This window comes from Camelus dromedarius, chromosome 10 (assembly GCF_036321535.1).
Source record: "Camelus dromedarius isolate mCamDro1 chromosome 10, mCamDro1.pat, whole genome shotgun sequence".
Lineage (NCBI taxonomy): Eukaryota > Metazoa > Chordata > Mammalia > Artiodactyla > Camelidae > Camelus > Camelus dromedarius.
In genome coordinates this window covers 28,302,424-28,328,415 of record NC_087445.1, presented here as the reverse complement: position 1 = coordinate 28,328,415, position 25,992 = coordinate 28,302,424, and the positions used below count along the sequence as shown (strand labels likewise).

The window sequence follows — 25,992 nt, the reverse complement described above, 5'->3', positions numbered from 1 at the left end:
TGTCAGGACATGACAATGCATCAATAAAATCCTTCAGATGATTTTGTTACCTTTCAAACAAGCCATGCACTTCCTGGCCTTATGGCCACTGCACCCCTAGAAGAATCAACTGCTGGAATATCTCATCCCACCATAAAGCATTTGCTGCACCACAAAACCAAGACAGGGTATGCATGCACTTTGTGTTTCTCCTTTAGAAAAATCTGTGTGTTCTCTTACGGACTCTGAACAGTTACCACAGTTTTGTTCTTTAAAAGAATTTAAGATAAACTGCTATTGTCAACACAAACTCTCCAAATTATTATGTTTTGGCATTCAATATTATTCTTACTAGTATAATCCACAATTTACAAAGCATCTATGTTATCTTAATCCATTTTAAAGTTTAAGAATATTCCACAAAAAGCTTTAAAATATCTCTAGCCTATACCTGAAACATTTTAAAGAAATTACCATAGAAAATAAAAACTTTGTATCTTTATCCTCCTCCTACATTTCAAGCATCTCAACATGACTCTTGTTGGGGCTATATAACCACAGCAATTTAAAATCACCTATCTGCTCTAAACACTCTGGAATTCTAAACTTTTGGCGCATAACCCTCTGTGGCTGTTCTCCTACTTGGCTCTTGTGGGATAAGATGATCAGGATCCGGAATGACTGCATCCCATATAATTCTTCCCAAATGTTTCCCTTCCTGACATTCTTCAGCCATATGGATCATTCCCATTTTTACAAGGTGAAAAAGTGCCAGGGAGAAAAGAAATTTATGCTGGGATAAAATAACCACATTGCAAATTAGGGGGCAGAAGGCAAAGCTGCCCATGAATAAGAGGTAAAGGTGAAAATCAAACCTCCCCTGGAACCCATATAACTCATCTCTTGGTGGAGCAAGAAGAGAGGAACAAGTTAATGAAATGACTCTTTCCAAATAAGCACACTGAACTGAGCTCAGATTCAAAACATGTGTGTATACAAAAAAAATTGGACTTATTTTTAATGCACATTTTAGTCACTTGAACAAGGCATGAGGAAGCCAAAAATGAGCTAATTTTCAGTGCCATTTGCATTATCCGCCAGGTGTTAAACTCATTACAGACCATAGCATCATTTGCTGGAATCATCCATCCCTTCATTAGCCACACTTCCTTTATGCCCTCCAGTGTATGTATTTTTAGTGGACTTTCAAAATGAAAGATCCACTTAGTTTTGCTATAGTTACAGTTTGTTTCCACTGTTTGAAAGGGAAGCAAGTTCAACTAAGGGACATTAATAGTAAGTCAGGCAATAATATGTATGGACCGATTTCTATCTGCTCAGTTCCTTACTAGACATTTTAAATGATGCAGCAGAAAATAGAAAACTTGATGTGAGTCTCAATTTCTTCCTCTACCAAGTGGGAATAAAATGGCAACTATTTTGCCTGGCTGTTGTGAGAACAAAAAGGAATAGCATGTGTAAGTGAAAGTAGCACAGCAAATGGCAAATAGAAAGTGCTTAATGAATAATATCTACTTGATGATGTTAATTTTCATACACGAGAGAAGAGTATCATGCCTGGAATAACTGATAAATAAAACAAGGAGGTATCCAATTAATTTGTATCCTAAGTAAGCCACTTAACACTAATAGATCATTTAAAAAGGTGACTGCAATTACACTCCCTCAATTCTTTTTGTAAAAAGTCATTCTATATAAAGCTAGGAAGAGCTAGCAGACAATGTCTGCAGCTTTCAGCTGTAGAGGATGATGGGATTGCTCCCAAGGGTACCTTTTAATAAAGTTCACTTTATTATTCTCTAATACATTTTAGCAAGCTTCACTGACTATAACCATGACTTAAATGAGAGATACCTTTTCTTCTCAGAGGAGCAAATCAAGATTTCTTATCATAATGGGTATGTCTGGAAGACAAATTCAAACCTCTCATTGTTCAATGGCTGGGCTACTATTCTAGAACAGTTGACTAGCTTCACTAAGCTGTAGTCCTTGCTGTAGAAAAATAAAGCCATACATTCAAAAATTATCTGGGAAATATAGGGCCCTGGAATTTCCTCTACCAGAGAACTTTTGGGGTTTCTCTGAATAACCTGGACTTTTTTTCCTCCTTATAAATTAAATAACTTTTAATCTCCACAGAGCGAAATGCATCAATGAACCATAAGATGTCTCTGCTGTCTGGTTTAGAATGAAGTATACTGCAATTGATTCAATGAAGACTTCCTTCACTTTCCTGTCTGAAGCACATGAATTTAGCTGTCAAAAGAAAGATTGGAGGTGTATCCAACTGGTGCTATAGAGTGATTTTTAACATTAAAGTCTGAATCTATCATTCTAGGTCCTCCTATGATAGAAAGGCTAGAGAACAAATATACTAACGTATACTTTATAAATGTGACTTCTACTTCTCTCTTCTTCTTCTTGTTCTTCCTTTCAAGAATAAACAAAACATATCATTAAAAAAAAGAACTCTCTTTTTGTTGGGGAACAAACAAAGCAAGAGTCATTCATTCCCTTAGTATTTACAAATTCAACTTTAAAAGGCTAATATTATTCTGAAGTGTCACTGATCCCCAGAGTTCTAAAAGTGATTTCTCCTTGTTAAAATGGAGATTGAACCCTAGATTTGCAGTTCCCAATGGGCTTCAACTACCATATTTAGTCACATAATCTACCTGTTACTTTTTACCCTGAAATTGGGAAAATATATTATGTAAGCACCTACCTGCTGGTCTAATCATTAATTTTAAGAAGCATTAATGATATTTTAAACTCATATTACTGATATTTTAAAATTTCACACTTTATTAAAATAAGGAATCAATGTTACAATTAATTGGAGTTTAAAGGACCCTACAGACTTTTTTTTTTTTTCAATATGTCTTCTTTTTTATAGTGGGGGAAAAATACAGTGTAATGTGTAGAGCAAAAAAATGTAAGTTCATCTTATGTTAACCTCTTCTGATGTAAAGTTGTTTTAAAGCATAAAATTAAGAGAGCATGTGTTCCCATCTACATACATCGAGGAAGGAGAAATGGAAAGATAAATTAATTTTTATGTCAAAACATTGGTAAGGTTGTGAGTAGAGGTATACATAGACATATGTGGTCACCTGTCTTAGGAAAATATAAAAACTTAATCCCAATAGACCTTTTCAGCTCTACTCTTCCACTCTCAACTACTTGTTTTTGTTTTCCATACCATATTACTTTGTGTTCACTAGCAGTATACTTTACTAGTTTACTAACCAAAGATAGCTCAGCGTGGAAGAAGAACAGTGAGAGTGTAACCTCCATCATCCCCAAGGCCTCTGAAAATATAAAATCTAAGGGAAAATAATGTATTATACAAATGTGTATTTCTTCAGTACAAGTTCCTGACTACTTTTTTCATGAGATATAGCTGATGCACAATATTATATAACTTACAAGTATACAACATACTGATTCACAATTTTTAAAGATTGTACTCCATTTATAGTTATAAAATCTTGGCTATATTCCCTCTGTTGTACAATTTATCCTTGTAGCTTATTTATTTTATACATAATAGTTTGTACCTCTCAATCCCCTCCTCCTGACTTATCCCTCCTCTTTTCCTCTCCCCACTGGTAAACACTCATTCCTTATCTATATCTGTGAGCCTGTTTTATTTTTGTTAAATTCACAAGTATGTTTTATTTTTTAAGATTCCACATATAAGTGATATCATACAGTATTTGTCTTTATAGTATTATACAAATGTATATTCCTTCAGTAGAAGTCCCCACTACTTCAAAAAATTTACTTAGCTCTTTGATGTGTTTCACCCTACTTTTAACTTTCTAAAGTGCTTTAATAAATCCAACACAAGATTACTAATACTTCTTTCCAAATATGGAAATTTTCATTTTCAGAGATGGCCACAAACTTTCCATCAATTCCATTCCTTCCTTGGAGCCCTTCATGCCTTTTCCTTCCTACTCCAATCTCAATCTTTTGCTTTGGGGACTATTTTCTTGGGACTTCCCTTCACCTTTTTCCTGTACTTGGTTTCTTGTTTCTTGGATAACTTTGTTTTGTTTTGTTTTATGTGATTTACTCCCTAGTGGTGAGTATGTATATCCTCCAGTTGTTTCTTCTGAAGGAGTATGTGGAACATGATTCTTAAAATATTTTACTTGTCTGAAGTTGTCTTTATTACACCTTCATGCTTTACTGACAGTTTGAATGGATATAAAATTCTAAGTTGGAGATACTTTTCACCCTAGAAGTTTGAAGGTCTCCTGTCTTCTGGAGTCCAGGTATTCAATGTTGTTTTGAAAACCACAACGACAATTTTATTCTCGTTCTTGGTATGTGATCTGTGATCACCACCACCCTCTCTGCTGCCTATAGTCCATGGGGTTAGAATCTTTAACTTGGTTATTGCATGATTTCCCCATGATGTGCCATACAGTGAATCTTTTTTACCAATTCATACAGTAAGAAGTCATTGGATTTTTTTTTTTCTATCTGGAGAAACATGTTCTTCAGTTCTAGTTTTTTTGTCATCTCTTTGCTATTTTCATCCTTTAGATTTTCTATGGTCTTCCTTTCTGGAAATCATTTTAGTGAGATGTTGAATATCTTGTATTAATTCCATCCTTATAATATTTTTGACCATTACTTTTTGTTTTTGCTTATTTTCTTAGGAGATTTTATCAACTTTGTCTTTCATTTCTCCTTTTGTATTTTTGTCCACCAACTGTAATATTTTAAATATTCAGGATCTTTTAATTTTTCTCTGAGTGTTCTTTTTTATGATTTGTATCTTTATTTGTATTGTTCTATTTCATATTGAAACTGTTCCTCATATACTGGTCAACCTTGACACTCTGAGTAGTGCCTTAGGAAAATATTATGGAAAATTCTGTGTCGATGTGTGTGTGGTCAAGGGATTTATGACAAGGTGATGTGTAATGAGATAGATTCACTTTGGAATAACAACCCCTATATGTCATTATGTGTGTGTATTTTCTCAGAGACCATTATGTTTTTCCAAAGAATACCTCAGTTTTATTCCTTGTTCTTGTATCCTGAGAGTATACTGGGAGCTGGTGTCTAGGAAGGTTATCTGAGTTTCTTTCTTCATGATTTCTGACCAGTGCTTCATCCTTAGCCTTCTTTGTTTTGATACTCTTTATTTTTAATTCAATTTTTCTAAAGTTTTATATCTCTGGGAAAGGGGGAGAGATGTTCTCCTACATGAACATGGAAAGGGATTTGGTGATCTAAGCAAATCCCAGAGACTTTGAAATAGTTCTCTTGTTTCCAATGTCAAGTACTTTACTCCAATATACTCAGTAAGTCCAAAATGTAATACTTTACTCCAGTATACTCAGTTAAGTCCACAAAGGGTGTCCCAGTGTCCCTGAGAAGAATCAATATGGATAACACAATTATTTTTAAATTTCAATAGTTTATGCTGATTATTATGGCATGGAAAAATTCTCCTTTGTGTTAGGGTTCATAGGTAGTTATGTTTATAATTTAGATTGCCTGAGATATAAATTGCTATGGAATGTGTCTCCTGGTTACCTTAGAGATTGCTTTTCTTAAGTAGAAAGTGGCAATTATGGTCTGAAGGGGCCGTCAAAAATAGTATCTGTTTTTGAACTCCAGGAAGATAAAAAGGTGGAGAGCTTTTCAGGGATCACCAGATGTGGCTGTGCCGATGTTACATGGTCCCATATGACTCAATACACTGTTTCTTGGGGGAATAACTTATAATTCCACTATTATTATCATATCCTGGAACACTAGTAAACCTGGAGTTTTTGATTTAAATATTATAGAATTAAGTGCTATGTAAGAAAACAGACCTACAGGTAAATAGACGGTAAAATGCTTAGTAACTGCAGTCTGTAATTGCATAGTATATAATCACCTCTGTGGTTGTTATAGGCCAAACAATAGTAGACGGTGAGGTGTACGTTAAGAACAAACTGTGTTATTTTAAGTCCTGAAGCTCAGAATGCACTCAGCAAGGAAAGAGGTTCATACGCTATTCATTGTCAGAGTAAGCAAAGAATATATTCCTGTTCCCTGAAGATTCAGCCTTTTACAATAGGAAATGCTGTAAATATGGTGCTTTTGTAAATCTAGTGTAGTAACAATTCTACAGCTATTTTAACAGTTATTTTACATTTTCTTTAGTAAGATCAAACTAACATGTTTTTCTTTCTCTAATGTAATTTAAATTATGGTTCCAAGTTGGGATTTCAGGGCTGTTCCCGATACTAGTTTTTATGATGATACCTCCTTGGCAGACAAACTTTAAGGTGGTCCCCAGGGTCCCTTCCTCCTGGTCTGTGCTCTTGTATAATCCTGTCCTCCTGAGGGTGGACAGGACCTGTAACCAACAGAATTTGGCAAAGGTGATAGATAGGATTTCACGCCCCTGATTATGCTATATTATATAAAACTCCATCCTGTTATCAGTCAGGTGCTAGAGGCTCTCCTTCTCCCTTCCTGGCTTTAAAGAAGCAAGGTGTCATGTTGTGAGAGGGTTTCTGGAGAAACCCAGACACAGTGAACTTCAGGCAGCCACTAGGAGCAGAGAGAAGCCTCCAGTCAACAAGTAACAAGAAGCTAGAGCCCTCATTTTTAACATTCACAAGGAAATAAATTCTGCCAACAATCTGAGTGAACTTGGAAGTAAACCCATTGCCAGTTGAGCCTCCAAATGAGAACTATGCCCTGGCTGACATATTGACTGCATCCTTGCAGAGAAGCCTGCTAAGTCATGTCTGTATCTACCCATAGAGACTGTGAGATAATAAATTGTGTTGTTTTAAGCCACTGAGTGTGTGGTAATTTGTTACACAGCATAGAAAACTGATATACTTGTTCCATACACACTGGGTGAGTACCATGAGCCAAGTGTTATTTACAGTATTTGAGAAGACTACAAAAGAGATAAATTCATACACTCAAGGGAAGTTATGGCAGGTGATTTCTAATATGTGTGGCTAAAAAAAATCAAACAGGTTAAGATGGTTTCTTTTCACACACAGACATAGGGAAACTATATACAAATGAATGTTCTACTTTAAGTGGAAATGAGAACAAAGAAGACTTATATAATAGTATTGAAATTTTTTATCAAGCTGTCAATTAAAGTTTGATGCCACTTGTACGTATTTTGCCTTTATACAATCCAGGATAAGGAATCACCATTATCTGTGAGGGTATATATCCTTGCCATTGTATCTTATATGACCAGGTAGAAGAGAAAAACTTCACAAAATTTCATAAAACTCAGCAATTCTAAAAGAAAATCTGCGACTTGTCTTTGCTCTAACTTTCTTTGCATGGTTGAAATTTTAGTATGTATGCTGCTGAATGGAGCACTATGACTTGCCTTTGCATTCACAATTCACTAGGCCACTTTGCAAACATCTATATCAAATCTATATCATAGAGTTGGTCACTGTCTCAGATTAAGTTTCCAGTAAAGTTTCTTGAGTATCTGAATGTCTTGGATGAAACAGATAAACACAACTAATCACACCAACAGGGAAAGAAATAAAGAAAGTTAAAGAGAGGGAACCAGATAGTACAAATGTTAATTTCTAAAAAAAAAAAAAAAAACTTTACACAATGATATTTGAAAACTCTTGCCAGTTCTTTCTTTGTTTTCAATTCCTGAGAGTATAGAGACTTCACATCAAAGTAACAAAAGAGTGACTAAACTCTTTGACATCTTATGAAGACGTTCTGCAACAACAATTTATATATGGGGCCACTGACACTAGAATTAATCTTGAAAACCACTTTCAAGGTGATGGAGGAAATAAATGCACCATGGGAATACCCTGTGGTACTGCACCATCATTGCTGTGTTCTACCAAAGATCACTGATGATAGAAAGAAGCAATCACTCACAAGACAGAATTAATAACAGTCTTCAAAAACTGAAGATTCCTTACTCACTTCTATGGTAAAAGTCCATGAGTAATGAATGATGGAAGGTTTTTTCCTGCCCTAAAACACATAAGCTACATGCCTCCATCTCTTCCTTTCCCTGTTGCATTTTAGGCAGCATTGGAGGCCAGTTAATTCACTCTCCTGAAATAGCCCTTTTAGATGTTGATTTTTCCCCCCAGATATAAGCATGTGACTCTAAAAGAATATAAAAAATCCAAGTATTGCTTGGTTACAAATGTATGGGCATTGCAGACAAGACCATCTCTGCCCTAAGCCAGACAGCCAAAGTAGCATCAAAATTCAGGGAATATCCAGGTGTAACAGGCCCTGGGAGGTGTCGACTCTGCTTTTCATAGTGGTGGTGAAGGTGTCATTGTCAGCATTACTTCCATTACTCTGGTCCCATCAATTCAACTCTTCCTTCCTTTCACAAAAGGGCACTGTAGGCAGTCTAGTGGTCTCAAAGTATCAAGGTGCAAGCCAGGGTTCCCGGGTAACATAATCCCTGTTAGGTGCATCTTGCAATTTAACCAGACTCACTATGATACTGCACTCTTGAACTCCTCTTGGCTGCTACATTTTTGCCCTCTTGATGCCTTCTGATCCTCATCATCAGTAGTTGTTGCAGACAATGAACATTATTCTGTATCAAGTAAATTGTAAGCTCTGTGTAAGTCTCACAGGGGTACAATAACGCTCCTTGGCAATAAAGAGGTAGTCACATAAAATAAACAACTGTTCTGTCCATTGTTATTACCTTATTTCATCCTGGAAGCATTTACTTGAGTTTTGTGAATGAAGTTGATATTGTAAATAAAACTCCCCCATGATCCCAAGATTATACTTAGTTCTCACAGTCTAGAAGAAAACATGTTTCTGTTGTACATGACTCCAAATGCTTCTTAATAATAACATCCCTGTTTCCAAACCTGCTCTGAAAAAATACCATCTAATAGCTCTCCTTCTCCCTCTGAACTTTTCTATGCATTAAATCCAGTCTTACAAAAGAATAAAGGATATCTATGCAACTACTCAGAATGAGTAAGATCACAATCAATCCAAAAGAAAGCATTGTACTAGTCCAGAAATCCCTTAGCAGGAAAACACCAAAGAGGAAATAAGTGTGTTTATCTATGGGAATAACAATACAGTTGCCTAGCAATCAAATTAACTTCACTGTCATCTTTATCAAGCAGCATGTTTACACTGGGGACAATTCAAGGAAAGAGAAATCTGTATTATGATATCAGCACAATGAAACTGTATTTCTAAACACAGTCAGATTCTCATTTAGAAAACAAGACGGTGACTACTTAAAACACAGTGATTAGATCAGTGTAGATGATTTAAAGTTTAAAAATGTCATAACACATTTAAGGCTCAATCATTTCAAATTTTTTCCAAAATTACTTTCTCAACATTATGTATTCTAAAAATTGTATAATATAGACTATTTCATCAAAAAAGGAGAGCATATTACAGTGTGTGTACACATGTGTAAGTGTGTATGTGAAGGAGTAACAAGAATTATTTGTTGATTTTGTTTAACAGGTTAGGATAATTTGTTTAACAAAATAATAAAACAAGTTTATTTTAATAAAGTTATTTAGAAATATAACTATTTCCAAAATTAATTAACTAATCATACAGGAGCCTCATTTTAATTTTTTCTAACAGTTCTTTTTTCCTTCAAATTCAAGAGGCTGGTGTCTCAAAGTATTCAATGTGCATTTGGTTATAATAATGATCCTCTTCCCCGACTTCAGCAAGTATATTTAGACCAACTCAGATGAACCATACACTTGACACCATCAGCAGAAAACCAGGGGAAGAAAAGAGAATCCTTGGGGTTGTGTTAAAAAGAGGAACACCAATAAGAGGAAAGACATATAGGACCTGGACTTCTTTCTGCTAAATTATCAGAGGAATGCAGATAAATTGGATCTTAATGGTATAACCATGAGGACTTGAGGTTGACTCTGATGTCTACTGGCCAAGTAGAAAGTGTCTTTTTTAATGCTTATTAATGTCTTCTCAGAAAGTTTGTCCAAGGCACAACACCCAGTTAGTGAGCAGTCCTCATCCTTTTTGGGAGCTAGTCATCATTTTGCCTCCCTTCTTCTTTTCTAAATATTAAATATTCTCTCTATACCAATGTGGACAAAATCATTGTGATAACACTTATACAAATATGAGTATTGAAAATATTATATTTCACTAAGGAAGGTAGGAGGGTGTTTTGCAATGTACATGAGCAAAATGTGGGAAGAGTTCTGGGTCCCAATTCCAGTTCCTTCCCTTTTCTAGCTAGGTGACCTCAGTCATGTTATTTGGCTTTTCTGAGAATCATCAGAAGGGGACAATCACATTTTCTTCACATGAAAGATCTTAAGATCATATGAGGGCATGTTTGTAAAACCACCTATCCTAGCACTACTAAAATAGGGGAGAGATTCCTAGTTTTCTTCCTTTGAGGAATGTAAAGCACCAGAAAACGGGTAGAGAATTTGATGAGGCTGAAGGACTTTCCCAGCACTCCAGATATAGAACCATGAAGATGATAACTAAAGCTTAAGATAGACTGATAGATTGATGTACCCCCAAAATAACTTTTAATAATAAAGTTGAATCACAAGTACAAACACCGGCAACAATCCTTGCAAAATCATTTGTGTGACTCGTGGGATTTTGGATGGGAACCTCTAGGGAGCTAGAACCCAAGTGTCACCAGTTATGTCATCTACTAATGTTGGCCAAGTTCCAAATACTTTCAGATTGGTCAGCTGTTTAAATGTCATAGGAATCTTGTGAGTAGACAGTATTATCTTCATTTTGAACATTAAGTCTTTGAGGCCTAGGTGACTAAGTGGATCTTAATGATGGTGCTGAGATTTTACCCAGTATTTTGGAGTCCGAATCAACAGGCACTTTCTACTTTATCACCATCAAACTCTGCTCTATGGTTAGGAGAAATAATGGATGGCAGACTGTTAGTAATAGCTTTATACACAACAGACCACAAATAACCACAATATTTTCCCCAAGATACTTTAACTGTTAGGAAGAAAGGTACCTTTTATTGTGATGATAAGTAATTAACACATAAGAGCTACCCAAAAACCAATGGACAACAAAAACAATCATAAACTTAAAGTCACACTTCCCTATTAAAATGTTGTAGAAATGCTGCTAAAAATGAATTTTTACTTATTTGTACCTTTATGTCAGTAAAAGCAAGATTACCTTTCTGAATCTTTATGATTTATGCTTGGGATAGAAAAATTTTCTATTCTACAAGTTTCCTTAGTAAATCAGTACATTAAAATAGAGATCAGCACCAGTTTTAACTTTCCCTTTGCCTGCAAATAGGAATTACAGGGTAACCATAGGGTAAATCTATGGCTTTATGTTCCTGAATGCAGAAGTAATTTGAACTGTTCTGACTGTAAATTTGAATTGTTTAACATATGCTTTCTGTAGATTAGAAATACATTTTAATAACTTATTTCACCTCTTTAAATGCATGATTTTCCCTTCTTTAGAAGTCAAATGATTTCAAGAGTAGAGCAGGCTTAGAACACTTATGAGAAAACTTGAAACAAATCAAGAAACATTTTCCTCATTTAAACATGGCTTAAATTGAGCACAAGCAAGATTCTCAGAAACATCAAATAATTATACAATGACTAGATTTTGTTCATCTTCAATGAAATAGATAAAAATATTCAGTGTTTCTATTTTTTAAACCACTCAAGTTATACTTTCAACCAACTAAACTGTCAAGCAAGCTAAGCAACAAAAATTAAAAAACGGAACTTTTCCCATCTTTTATCACTTACTCTTTTCTTCCTTTTTCTCAAATACAAGCTATTACATACCGTCTCCACCTCGCTTTAGTTTCCAGTCTCCACTCTATTCTTAATTCATTCTGCCTCTATTTCCTTTCTTCCAAATGTTGACAATGAGGCATATGTAATCTATTTGTTTACTCTTTATTCTTATGGTGATCTGCTTCCTTCTTTGCTATTATTTTCAATTCTTCCAGTATTCATTTTCTTTCCTTGTGACCATTATTCCAACTGTGTGCCTTTCTACTGCATTACCCTCCAACCCATCATCCTAACACATTTCATTCCAATTCAGGGGTTGGGGGTTTTATTTCATATTACCCAAACTCTCTGGTACTGAGTCATGGTTCTACACGAGGTAGGTCAAGCGAATAAACTCAACCACTCACTCAGCTATTCTACTGATAGGCAAGAAGTAAGAACAAGACAACTACAGCAATATATATTTTGTGAGGAAAAGAACCTTATAAAAATTCACTCTAAGGATTCATACTCATTCTTGAACATAAAAACATGCCCATTACTTTGGGCTTGGAATTCATTCCATCTGTAGTGGCTTTATGTCTGCTTACCATGTACAGAAAATTCACCTAGGTTTTTAAAGCCTCCAAATAATCTGTAAGTGTGGAAGTTCACTTTTATTCCTCAGCTCCGTAATAAAATTGCTAACACTCTTCTAGGTAGCTACAACTTACAGCAGTAAAGAAATACTATTAAGTAATAAAACAGGAAGTTTGAGAAACAGACCAAAAACTAGAATGCTTTAAATCTTACTTGTTCTTTAGATCCCACGGGTGTTCGGGTGTTCACCAGACGTCTCCCTAAACAAAAACAAAATGTGACAACAATTAAAATGTTGTGAAAACGATGCTATTAAAACACTGCTCATTTAGTGATGCATTTTTATATTACTTAGCTAGTGGAAAATGTCAAATTCCAAAAAGAAATGAAATTAGTTGTATTTTGGCATTTTCCTTCAACTCAGTGTTGTAAAGAGCAATTTAAAATGAACCTTTTTAAGTAACAAGAGGCAAAACATGCTATCATTATTCTAGGAAGAGAAATTATAGTTTTCAAATATTAATTATACAATATAATCAAACTTGTATATAATCTGAAATAAATAACACATATAATCATCAAATATTAAATTAAAAATAATCTATTAGCAAGGTCTATGAAAAATTCTTACAAAATGGAATATTCTTTGCATTGTAAGGATTCCTTGCATTATTAAGACTTAGATCTTCAGTAAACACACAAAGCACACTCAGTTGCTTTAACTAACATCACAGGGTCCCTAGAAAGACAGGATCTCCCAAACCATAATGTTAATGTTAATGTCAAAAAAAGAAAAACAAATCTAGATTTTAAAATTGGGCCCAAAAAAGGCTTATTATTATTTTAACTGAAAAAGAAGTTTACTATTAATATAATTTATTAGGGTTGAAAAAGATACAAGTCCATGAAAGAGTTACAGTATTTCAGAAGTTTCATAAGCCCTTCTAAAAACTGGACAACTATGATGGCATTTTCCCAATAATTTTCATTAAACCTGCTCATCCTGTATTTTGTTTGTTAGTTTGCTTTTTGTCTTTTTGTAAGAGTGGAACCAGAGAAATCACTTTGGACTCTGTGAGTAGCTTAGGCAAGTAGATGTATTACTCCATTTCTGTAAATTTCTGGAAAATGCCAGCTGATCTTGAATGGCATAAAGCAGATTAGCGGTAACCTGTGGACACAGGTGGGAAAAAGAGGAGGGAAGCATTAAAAAGGCCATAAATAAGCTTTTGAAGTTGATGGGTATGTTTGTTATCTTGATTGTGGTGATGGCTTTACAGATGTATACCTATGTCAAAATTCATCAAATTGCATGGTTTAACATGTACAGTATTTCATACATCAGCTATTGCTTAATAAATCTCTGAAAAAACAAGTGGAAGCATGTGAAACATATATATTTAATCTAGGACATGACCTGCATGGTTAGCCTACTGAAAAATTAATAGAGGTTGTTATTGTTGCAATGTTTGTTTTAAAAGATTATTTGGCTTCTGTGTAATGACACCAGGTTGGGGAAATGGTGGTTGGAAGAGCAGATAAAGCTCTGTAAGGAGGTTTGGATTTCCACATTGTTAGTGGAGGTAAAAGGTAGGAACTGATTCATGATAGTTAGCAGTTACAAAGAAAGAGCTTCCTGAGGCACTGGATGTGAAGGAGGGCAAGGTAAGGAACAAAGGATGATGGTAAGGTTTCTGGCTCAAGCAACTGGATGTATGGTGCTGCCATTTCCTGAGATAGTGAAGATTGAAAACATATTAATATTTGAGGAGAAGAGAAGAGTTCCATCTTGGATAAATTATTTCTGAAGTGCCCATGGAGATGACCAAATGGAAATACTACATTGAGCAAAAGTTTCCAGAACTCAGAGGAAAGTCTGATCTACATAAGAAATTTTGAGAATTTCCAGCATATAGATGAGAGAGGATGGATGCCATGAAATGGAGGCAGTGTCACTGAACAGAAATAGAGAAAGACACTGAGAGTCAGGGTGCTAGATGGCTTACCTACTTGGATGTTTACATCTCTCCTCCCAGCTCCAAATAACCCCAACAAGGGTGAAAAGGAATCCTATGAACTAGAAGCTAATTTTAATTATTTCTTAAGTTCCTTAGAGGCTACTTTCTAATTTTTATGTTCAAAATTCCGTAATATAGATAGGAAATAAAAATACAATATTTTAGTAAAATAACCAAATCTGCCTCCAGTTCCATCTTTAAATTATCTTTAAAGGCTCTTGGATGTTTAATTGTTAATTTAATACATATTTATAATTTCCTCAGCTGAAGTCCATCTCTTAAATAATCATGATGTATCTTTTATTATATACACATTTTAAAAAATCAGATTAGAAGTCAAGAATAGAGCTTTGCTAAAATTCTCAAAAAGAAGTCTAAATAATTTGCAGAACATTCTTTTTGCAACATGTGCATGGAATGTTGAAAAAGCTGTGGTAAGATTTGTTGTGATATGAAAGCTGTGATGAAGGGCGCTGGAAACTCCATACTGTGATGCTCTGTGGTCAGGAGCTCTTACATATTCATGGAGACCACTCATTGAAATAGAGGAAACAATTTTGGAATTATGTTTATTATTACAGAAGGTAAAAAGGTAACAAGAATTTCATGTCTGGTATAAGTGGTGTTCTTCAAAGTATTGCTCAGTTTGAGAATCACGATCTACAGTATGTTTCGTTTTGTTAGTTTCTATTTGCTTTGAGCACTGCTGGGATGCTGAGGAGTCTTGTAACCTTGAGAGATTTTTTTTTTTCATCTGTAAAATGGAAATAATACAAACACTTTCCAAGGGTTTTAGTGAGAATAAATGGGATAAAGTACACAAAAATTCTTTGAATAGTGCAATGTATCATGGGCTGCAACTACAACAATAATAATGAGACATCATAGATAATAGGATATTCAGGGAATTTATTATTCAGGGAATATTTAGGGAATTTAATTTGTGTACCGTATTTAATTTCATTTATAATTTTCCAAGCCATTAATAAGGCCTAGAAGGAAATAACATCAACTCTTCAGTTATTGATGAAAGAGAATAAATGAAAGAAACACACATTTTTAAAAATACTTTGTACACTCTGCTGACTGGTAATTTTTGGCATACACATTAAAAACAAAAGGTCTAATACCTACTCATTGTGCATTGCTTGGGTTGAAATCCAATTCTGAAATATGGTTCTTCCATCTCTCCCATTCCCCTACTTATACTTAATTGCTTTTATAATTTTATGGTTTATTTTTCTTCTTTTCTCTACTCCTTGTGATATTGCTCATTTTTCATTATCTCATTTTTGATTGAGATTATATCATCAATTGTAATTTTACAATCATTTAGTTTTTATTTTACTTTTTATAAAAATCATATTTCCTTTTTATAGAAATATATAATATTCATTGTTGAAATTTATTAAAATATATTGAAGAAAAAATAAAATAAAAATAATTCATAATCCTATCACCACAGATAAATACTATGGACTTTTTGATATATAGCCAAATGGTTTCTTTTCTATGCACTGATATATGTTTTAGAAGTTCAGTAATGGCATCATGTTACTCCTATTTTTTACTTACTATTCTATGAATATTTTTAAATGAGATGAATTATTTTCCTATAACATTTTAAGGTATTGCATAAAGAGTTATTTAAAATTTTAATTTTATGTATGAAACATAATTTGTTAAACCCATTGAAAGGCTATTGTCAGTTCTTTTTTCTTTATAAGCAGTTTTGTGAAAAACATCCTTAAGGCTACATATTTGCATAAATTATGATTATTTCCTGAGGACAAATTGCTGGACTCAGTCAAGCCTGCACACCAAATTATAAAAATTATACTACCTATTGCCAAATTGCACTCCAAAAAGATTACAACATTCAACACTCCTACAAGCAAGATATGAAAGTGACTCCTTTCTCACACTGCAGCTAATAATAGATAACGACATTTTAAATTTTTACATTTTTGCCAATTTGATAAACAAAATTGAATCTTTCATTGTTTTAATATATTTTTTTGGTTACCACTTGGGTTGAAAATTTTTGTTTTTTATTTACATTTTTTAGTTTCTGAAATGCTCAAGTATTTTGCAGAGCTATCTATGTCTTTGGTATAGTCACTTGCAATAACTTCTTATATATTAAGGCTATTCACTATAAACATAAAAATTTTGATTAAGAACACTAATGATAACTTTAACATTTCCAGAATTAACATATGTAAAGATTCATCTTAAGACCCCCCAAAAATTAAACAACTTTTTAGTTAACTGAGATGCAAAAGTGATCACAGGAAGATAAATGAATTTGTCAGTTCCCCTTACAAAATTTTTGGATTATTTACATCAACAGATTTTTATTCACTATTATGTCTATATTTTACTTTCTCTTAAAACTTTGTGAACACCATGTTTTTTTTCTTTATTACCCCCAAAGAGTAAGCTGGTTGAACTAAATTTTTCTTGATATATTACCCTAAGAGGGAGGATTTACCGGTGTAGCTAAGGTTAAGACAGGAACCAACTTGAACTACCGTCTTTTTGTAAGGTTTTTCTGTGCTCAGCCATGGCTTTAATATTTATCCTGGTGTTGACATCATTACATAGGTGAGCAGCTAATCACAAATGTAATCTTAAGGGGATTCATGAGCAGATGTGTACTCCTATGCCTACTGCTCTAGACTCTGACTTAGGAATAGTTATTCCATGGTAAAAATTAGAATAGGAACTCATATAGCTTCAAAGAGTGAAACTAGTTTATGGTCACTAGTAGTTAGCAAATAAGTGTGCTGTACCAATAACAAGAACTAAAATATCTTACATAACTGTTGTGCATTATAATTTGTTCACTATCTCACATGACTCTCGAAATAACTTGGCATCCTGGCAAAATCTCTCAAAAGTCAGTCTCATTTTTAATAAAACAGATACAAAAAGAAAATAATACTTATCTTTCTGAGCTGTTTTCAGTTTTGATAATACAATGGATTTTAGCACTTAATACTCAACTCATTCATTTGTTTATTCAACACGTATTTTTTAGCATCTACCATGAGTTCTAGACAGTAGGAATCACAGTTTGAAGGAAAGTAGTGGAGATTTCTGCTCTGATAGAGATCATATGCTAACGGGTAACACAGGTAATAAACAACAAAGGTAGATAGACGGACAGGCAGACCAATAGCGGAATGCATAATTTCAAGTAGCACTGTATGGGCAGTGCTGAGTAATGCTGAATAGTGTAGGCAAGAAAATCTTGTAGAAGGGTAATAATTTGAGCTGAGGCCTGAGTAACAGGACAGCCATGCTAAGAAGAAGGGTGAAGACCTCTAGAAAAGCCATAAATGTGCAAAGATTCTGACACAGAAACAAACATTAGTGTTTGAAGAACACAAATGTGCCCAGTGTGGCTGGAGCATAGTGAGCCAGGAAGAGACTGACATGGGAGGGGTGGGAGAGGAGGTGTATACTGGGTCAGAGATCATGAAAGGCTTTTTGGTCAAGGTAAGACATTGACCATGGTAAGCTACCAGGGTTAGCAACAGGGAGCTACCATGATTAACGATGACAGTGATGATGATAAAGACAGTTAAGATCAAGGTACCAAGTCAACTGTTTAGGAAACATTTTTTGCCTCAGTGTAATCCAGCAAGTCAGTCATTGAGCCTGGTTTCCTGTTCACATTGTGTTCAGTTTTATTTTCTCTCTTTTTGTTACTTTTTGTTACTTCCCACTTATTTTAAGCCAGGCTTTCAGGCTTTCTTACTCACATATTTTAGCCCTACCAGCCAAAAAATTAATAACAATTTTAAAATGCAAGCTTCAACTGACAATCTAGGAAGGTATCTCCCCTTCCAGAGCACTGTGTCCTGAACTACTTTCCCCTGTTGAGGTCTCATCTGTTTGAATGGCTATGCTTTTTTCCCCAATACAGCTTTTCTCTTTAACTGTGTTGTACTTGGCTTTGGCCCCTGCTATGTTTGGTGTACTTTCCATCACTATTTCAGGTTGTAGCCATATTCAGCTTCTTTACACTCTACACCAGGACTCTAATTGGCAATTCTTTGTGTGAAATCTCATCAAGCGCTCCTTGCGTATGAAAAAATATAACCCATCATCACATCTACCACTCCCTGATAAAGCATTTGTCATAGACGCCCAGGGAGCAATTGTACACAACCTTCCTATCACAAACTGATGTTGGAGATCCCTTACCAAATCACTTTTTTTCAACACATTCTTTTATTAAATCTTCTGAATTTGTTTCCAAGAATTCCTCCACACTGATAAGATAATCAGACAATACTTGTTGGAGCTCACTAAATTATGTCTTCCATAATACTATTAAGCTCATATATCAATATTCTTATCACTCTATATACACAATAAATCATAGAACTAAAATCATACTAGTTTCACTTGACTACTTAGTACGTGTTACTCTTCGCTTTCTGGTATTTATCCTTCCGAAACAAGAATAAGAGTTACGTTTTGGAAAAATCTTTACTAAAACCTATAAAGTTAACCTCATCATAAAATTGGTGAGAGTATGATGTGTTATCACAGCAAATTGGTCAGTAATATAAGCCTGCTGACTAATAAAGTCTATTTATATACTTATAATAATCCATACTATCATCACTCCATTGACAAATATTTACTGTGTCTCTTCTGTGAAAGGCAGTCTGCTAAGTGATATCAAGGTGACAAAGAAGCCCTCAAGATACTGACAATGTAGTTCTCGTGCATTAATTACAATAAGTAGCACACAGAACATGCCAGCTACATGGTATAGCTAGTGCCTCCCATGAGATGAGGTCATATTTCTTATGGTGGTTAGGGAAATCTACACAGGAGAGTTAGAACTTAAGCTAGGAGAGCCTTGAGATATTATCAGGATCTAATCATGTTGGGAAAAGGAGGGATACAAGGCCAGGAGCCTGAGCACAGAACAGAGATGGGAGACACAAGGAATACTGTAAAGCTGCATTACTCAGTATGGTAGCCACTAGCCACATATGGCTCATGAGTACTATAGCTGTGGCTAGTCTGAATTGAGATACATGATTTCAAAGACTCGGTATGAAAAACAAGGGAAATATCTCATTAGTAATATTAATTATTACATATTAATAATATTGGGGATATATGGGGTCAAACATAATAACACTATTATTAAAATTAATTTCACTTGTTCCTTTTCATATGTGTAATGTGGCTGCTAGAAAACTTAAATTACATTACATTTGTGACTGGCATAATATTTCCACTGGACAACAAGCATCAAGTCACAGAGTAAGTGTAAAGTGTAAAAAGGCTGGGTTTATTAAATGTGCATTTTAACGAAGAGCAATCAGACTACAAAGTGCTGACTGGTTAGGAGAGGCTAGAGACTAGAAATACAAAAAAATGACCTATTCAAAGGTCTACATGTGAGGAGATAAGGGCTGAATGAAGCAGGTGGCAATTGGGGAGAGACAGTATGGCACTAAATACCATTTTGTACTGATTTTGTGTGGCAAAACATTTTCTTATTTTTTATTTTTAATTGAAATACAGTTGATTTACAATGTTGTGTCATTTTCTGGTGTACAGAATAGTGAATCAGATTGAGCAATCGATCTCCCTATCTATCTATCTATCTATTCCTTTTCATATTCTTTTTTTTTTTTTAATGGGAGTAATAGGGATTGAACCCAGGACCTTGTATATGCTAAGCAAGCATTTTACCACTGAGCTATACCCTCCCCCTTCTTATTATTTTCCATTAGAGGTTATTACAAGATATTGAATACAGTCCTCTCTGACATACAGTAGAACTCTGTTGTATATCAAAATATTTTTTAGATTGTTCCTAGTACCATAGATATTATACAAAGGGACTTTTGGCATAATCAACCACAGTGACTAGACATGGAGATAGAAAGAGAGAGGAATCCAATATGCCTGTGACTGCAAACTGAGGAGACAGAGAGAATGACGCCACCATTGGTGCAAGTGAGGGATTTGATGGAGGACCTGCTTTGTAGGGAGAGGTTTTAAGCCCTGGAATGTATTGTAGTGGTGGAGTTCTCATGATGGTTAACCTCTCAGTGAAATGAAGAATATAAGAAACATATAGATGGCTAAGTCTGATACAATGATGAATATTGATGAGTAAAGGTATTTAAGACATCCGTAAAGTGAAGGTGAAATTCTAGGAGGAAATGATCAAATGAATTAAAGAAATTAGATAATCATCTCGATAGAATTTTATGTTGAATTAAGAGTAACAGTATGATTTCAGGTGGTGATTCTTTTGACAGTTAAAACACAGAACCAAGAAGTGAAGCAGAGAATGCTGATATTTGGAAGTTGGAGGAGAATGATCTAGAACGATAAATTGACCAGTTATGGATAGGAAGAGGGGAAAAAAAAACCAACGTGGGATCATGAAGCCTAAGGAACTAAAACAACATCAAGGAGGAGAAACCAGCCAACAGGAGAAAATATTTTAAGATATGTATAAAATAATGCAGATAGCATTTTACTATTTAACATCAAACATTACATTACATTACATACAATCTTTACCCATGAAATCTAAGAAACACTAGATGTTCCATGGTCTTTCTGCCTTTTGATCATATGGCCCATGCTTGGACTTTTCTCCAGGTGTGTTTGCCCTCTTCTCATTCTCCAGCAAGCACCTTTCCCATAAAGTTTCCCCTGAATAGTGTCAGATTTATTGTTTTCTATAGCATTTAATATCTGCATCCTCAATCAGCACTTATCACTAGTTGTGTATTTTATCTTTTTGTACATAGCATTTCTTCTGACTCCAAAGTTATGTTTTTTTGTACTCCACCTGGCTACCTCACTAGGATTGCCCTTAATGCTTAAAATATGCCATGCATAGAGGAAAGGGAGCTGATAAAGAAAGATTCAGGTCTAAGGCTAATAGGAATACTTGGTCTGGACTGCTGAGAGTCACAGAGCTCCCAAGGATTCATCTGTCATCATTGCTTTTTCATTTCTCCACCAGTGTTTATTCTTTGTTTCTCTTTAGAGCCATTACTATTGTTTACAAGTGGAACCCACATATATTCATTAATTCATCCAGCAAGGTGCTCAAATATTCAGAAGGTTATAAAATGAATTCAAACAAATTCATACTCTGAGGCAAAATGTATATACATGTTTACACGACTCTCTTCCATACTTGAATGTAAGGTCCTTGAAGAAAGGAACTGGTTATTACATACCTTATCAATGTTTGTATTCTAAATGCTTAGATAGTTCTCGGAACCTAGTAGACCGTCAACTCACGTTTGTTTAATTAATATATAAATCAATGAAAGTACGCACTTCCCGAAAGAGCTTACAAACTGAGAAAAGAAGATAAAACATGTGTACAAATAGCCAGGGTACCAATACGGAAGAAATGCCTGATAAAGGATGTACTCAGATTAAAACACATTAGGAGTTAAGTGAAAAATAAAAAAAAGTCTCACAGAAGGGATGGGAGAAGGATTCCTGGCAAAGTTGGCATTTGAGCAACGCCAGAGGGAGGGATAAATGGAACATTTTATTCAAAGGAACAGTGATTATTGGTTCTATCCAAAGATTTTTAGCCCCTTACATTTATTAAAAAACCAAACAAACAAAAAAAAAACAGCTATTTTCCATGTCTGGTTAATTTTTACTTGAACTCATGTGATCATTTTTTCCTTACAAGAATTTTTTTTTTTCCCCGTAAAAAATTCCTTACAATATGTAGCCACACAGCCGAAGTTTATTTTAAGGACAATGGCATTTTTAACTCCTGTTTTGTGTGCGGGTCTGTGGGTTGTAGGAGATGAGAAAAGAGAGTTCCCAGCTGCCACAGCCCAACAAAACCCCTGAAAATGATGACTGCATCCATTTTCACCCAATGCCACATTCCGAAAGTGATCTTTTTGAAAAAAGGATTGCAAATAGTTGCTGCTTCTCAAAACTGCAATTGCTTTTTAGGATGCGGCCTTTGTGATCTTCATGCTGACGCAGCTCCCAGCATCAGCACCAGGCTGCCTTTTAACTGTGAAAGATATTTCGTTCCCCACAATAAAAAAGGAGTATACCACAAAACAGAGAGGCTGTGTTTTTAATAAGCTGAAGTGGATGAAATGAGCAGCACTGAAGTAAAAATGATCATAAGGGCGGGAAACAAAGACCTAGTGAGTGCCTCCCCTGCCCCCCAAGATGTGGAAATGTTCTTTACCTCTGTGTGATGCTCTGAAAAGTTATGCATAAGTAGGGGTGGGGAATGAGTACAAGGGAAACACAATGTAAAGGATGCGGTATTTTCTGCACATACAAGGTACTATGCTGGAAAGAGCTTGGGTGTGAGGACAAGGTTTGTATCCCAGCTCTGCCCCTTAAGATTAATTTTTTTTTTAAACTTGCTAAGTTGCTTAACATTACTGAGTTCAGGTTCCTGCAAATGGAACTTATATTAATTACTTCTCAGTGCTGCTGTAAGAATACTGATACTGTTGGAAACCTAGCCAATTCATAAATGTTGGTGTCCTCTCCTCCAGCCTGCCTTCTTTTCCCTTCTCCATCACGTGAACGAGGGAAACCTCTCTGTCAGGGACTTAGAGCAGAAGATTCACTTCACATCATTGGAATGAGGGCTGCATTAGCCTTTGCTGCAGTGGTGCTAATCGCCCACCATCTGTGGTATTTGTGCATGTATTTCTCCACTGCTGATGGAGACACTTTCATATGCTAGGCTAGGCAGCTGTCCTCTTTCCCTCTGTTCTTTCTTGATCTTCATTTCTCACTGGGAATACTTCATAGAAAGGACACAAAATTTGGCAGTAATTAAGTCAGTGTTTTCAGATAAAGGTTTTCCTTTTCCAAGTATGTGACAGGGTTAGAAACTCCAAATGCTATTGCTGGAAAAGGCCTTGGAAAACATCTGACCTAAATTCTTCATACAGATGAGGAAACAAGGGCCCAAGAACTTACTTGCCCAAGACATACAGAAAACTAATGGCCAGGTTCAAATTAGAACTCAGATTTCTGCTGGTCAGCTCAGGGAGCTTTCCAATCATTCCAATGCCTCTCAGAGAGAGGCAGTCTTCCAATTTTTGCAGAAGAACATACAACTACAGTAAATACAAATGTTACATTCAAGGTCAGTCACATGAGAATCTGTAAAGGGATGGCTCTGATTTAGCTATCTTTTGGAAAATACTAGAGATAACCCCTTGGAAGATTATTTTTTCCTTCTTTGATTGGCAACAATTCTGAATGCATCCTTGTTTAGAAACACGTAGGCACGCGTGCACACACACAGACACAGACACAGACACAGACACAGACACAGACACAGACCTCCGTTCTCTCTCAGGATTACTTAGTTGCCCAGGTGGTCTCATTAATGACTGTACCCTCTCAGGCATGGAACACCATGACTTTTTACTGTTGGTACTGTGGTATGCAAATTGACTGGAGTCAATCCTACCTGATTTTCTAAATTGCCTCTGCTCTAACAATTCTCCCACCTGGTAATGAGCCATTGAAATCAAACAATGGGATTGATTACACATTCCTCACTCTGGGGAAATTCCATTAGTTTTACCTGAATAAAAACTGCAGAACAGGGCCCAATTTCAGGTTAGTATACAAAATTCTTCAGAAGCACAGCAAAAATAATTTTGAAAAAGCTTAAACATTACTCTTCAGCCACAGGTAATATCAAGCAAATGGAATTTTATTTACAAATCACATAAAGGCATGGTTAAGTGAATACTGCTTGATGCAGGCCAGAATTGATAGAGCTGATACTTATTCAACCTCAGCTCTTGGGATAGACAGTAAGCTTCAGGTGAATCGTGGAACCTCTGTGGCTCTTTAGAAATCCATAGAGAGTGTAATTCTCCAGCTTGAGACTTTCCAGTTTCAAGCCACAGATAACAGTAATTGGGAGACTTGGAGAGGAGTCCCACATCTTAACTCACTTGCTGTTTGATGTTGGGCAACTATTTAACCTTTCTGAATCTTGGGTTTCCATTACCTAATATAGGTTCTAAACACATGCCTTACTAATTTCCCAAGTCTGCTTTGATAATCAAATAATAGCATGTGCAAAATGTGACTTGAAAACTGGTCAATGCATTGCAAAAGTGTAGGATTTATCTCATTCAAGACAGTCGTTTCTACTGAGCTTGTACATAATTCTGCAAGATACAGACTTCAGCCAGTGGTGAGGATGGCTTTCTCCTCCTGATTTAAACCTATGTCACAAGAGTCTTCCATTTACTGGCTCTGTGTCCAGGGGCAAATTATTCAACTGGCAAGACTCACCTGAAAATAGGCCCCAAAATAGTACTACCTCGAGGGCTATTGTGAGAATCAATGGTGCAGTATATAGAACATGAACACCATGCAATTAATGTCACTTATTGTTATTAGCAGAGAATAACTGCAACATGCAGGGATATTCACCTCATGCTGTTTTCTGAACTAAGCAAGAGCCTGGGTCAACCTGAAGTGCTGGCCAAAGTTATTCAGATTTCTCTCTCAGAAAAAGGGACTTCTGAGGATCTGTAAGAGGACTGATGAAACACTGCAGCCCATGGGATCTCATTCCCTAGATAGCAAGCTTCTGGAGTGGGGGATTAGATTTTTTGCATCTCACCCATATTAGCAGTCATAGCACCTAGCACAGAGTCTGGCACAGGGTCAGATGCATAGTGAACATTTTGCATGAATGAGAAAATAAATCTTTGGCTGAGGAAGGACAAAAAGGAATGAAAAATATGAAGCTTAATTCCTCCTGCTGAAAATAAAGGAAGAGTTTACCTCTCTTCCCTTTTTGTCAGAATCCATTTTCTTATTGATTAAAAACTTAAAAATACAAGTCATTTTCGCTGTCTTTTTGAATGTATCTTTGCAGAAACTACATAAGCCTTTTGTTAACATTATGACCTAGGAATGTCTTTCTTAAGGACCTGGCAGCCATCTCCTGGAAATGTCATCGAGAGAGATAGTGTCCCTATTTTCCAGTTTCTATGGAAAGGTAGGAGCCTAATTTTGGGGAGTTAGGGGGGCTTTATCCACATTGTACACTTCCTTCCTGTTAAAAGAATTTTGTTTCCTCCCCACATACCTTTTGGATAAACTCAAGCTAACCTATCACCCAGTAACTCTACCCAGTAAAGTTAGAGTGAATGATGTGTGAACAACAATGCTGCCAAGTCCTCTTACTTGAGGACTAGTTATCACTCATCTTGAAAATGTATATGTAACACAATGCATCTGCTTACCTATATCAAAGGGTGAGATTTCTTTCTGTCTTTGCAGTCCCTGTGAATTTGCTGTGATACATGCCACACTCTGCTTTAATGCTTATTCAGTAATATAAGGGTATTTTCTTTTTCTACCTATTATCTTTGTGAAGAGGAATTCTGGGTCAAGAAAAAGTTTGTTTTTTTTTAAATTATATTTCCCCAATACTAGCTAAGCAGAGCATCACATTTTCCAGACTAAATGGTATATGATAACTACGGATATAAAGAATGGCCTACAGGATTTCATATCAACCTCATTCTGCTGTGTTTTGTATTAGACAGTAAACGGCATTTCTC

The 25,992-nt window shown here is 35.4% G+C and overlaps 1 protein-coding gene across 20 annotated transcripts in view; it reads right to left on the bottom strand.

The window, feature by feature from the left end:
- Positions 1–25,992, bottom strand: part of PTPRD (protein tyrosine phosphatase receptor type D) — a 1,876,190-nt gene that overhangs the window by 589,607 nt on the left and 1,260,591 nt on the right. For all 20 annotated transcript variants that reach the window (XM_064490208.1, XM_064490209.1, XM_064490212.1 and 17 more), the window contains one exon: positions 12,573–12,619. The gene's annotated coding sequence lies outside the window, so the exon portion shown is untranslated. The remainder of the gene's footprint in view (positions 1–12,572; positions 12,620–25,992) is intronic.